The sequence below is a fragment of the Hippocampus comes genome, unplaced genomic scaffold, assembly GCF_001891065.2.
Source record: "Hippocampus comes isolate QL1 unplaced genomic scaffold, H_comes_QL1_v1.1 C16695272, whole genome shotgun sequence".
In the NCBI taxonomy this organism is placed as follows: domain Eukaryota; kingdom Metazoa; phylum Chordata; class Actinopteri; order Syngnathiformes; family Syngnathidae; genus Hippocampus; species Hippocampus comes.
The window spans coordinates 1-705 of record NW_017836852.1 but is presented as its reverse complement, the minus strand read 5'-3'; the positions used below and the strand labels follow the sequence as shown (position 1 = coordinate 705).

Here is a 705-nt window from a genome sequence, read left to right as displayed (position 1 = left end):
TTTCACTCAATTCAAACGTTACCTCTGCTGCTCTGATACTCTGTTGCTGCAAGATTGTCATGTTGCTCTTCAGCGTCTCATTCTCGACTAGTCATGAGAAAATAAAGATTTGCGTCATTATTCTTGTATGGGCCATACTGTAACCTGAGTTTTGTTGTGTCATAGACAGGACACGAACAGTAAGCAGCAAAAAAAGAAAAGTAATTGGGGATACTTCCTACAGAAATGAAGTGACATCATCTTGGACTAGTTACAAATATGTAACACTACTGTCCTAATTTAACACAAGTACTAGTGTTACCTCTGAGGTTGCACTGCTCCTGAAAAGCCTCCTGCAGCTTGTTCACTGTGGCAAGTAGGGCATCTCTTTCTGAAAGAATGTGATCCGATTGCCCAGCAATTTATTGAATAAAAGGAGACATTTTGACGGATGAGGATGCTGATTATCACAACCCTCGGTTACAGTGTGATGCTGTACAATTCGAGGTCAAGACTATCTTTAGGATACCTCTCGTGTAATGCTGTATGAACACAACCGTTTCAAATGGATTAAAATGAAACAGGAACTCACCTTCAGTGACTCCTTTCTCCTTGCTCTCATAAAATTTCACTTGTCTATTGGCGTCTTCGAGCATCGTCTCCAGCAGGATGTTTTTACCATTTAACTCTGTAATTGTCTGTTTTTAGTAAAAAAAAAAAAAAAAA

At 39.1% G+C, this 705-nt stretch overlaps 1 long non-coding RNA gene across 1 annotated transcript; it reads right to left on the bottom strand.

Annotated features, from left to right (window-relative positions):
• Positions 1–18: 18 nt before the first annotated feature.
• On the bottom strand, positions 19–682 carry LOC109508912 (uncharacterized). Its single transcript, XR_002166817.1, has 3 exons — positions 572–682; positions 302–370; positions 19–87 (listed from the first exon to the last, which is right to left on the bottom strand). It is a non-coding gene; the product is annotated as an uncharacterized LOC109508912 (long non-coding RNA).
• Positions 683–705: the final 23 nt, after the last annotated feature.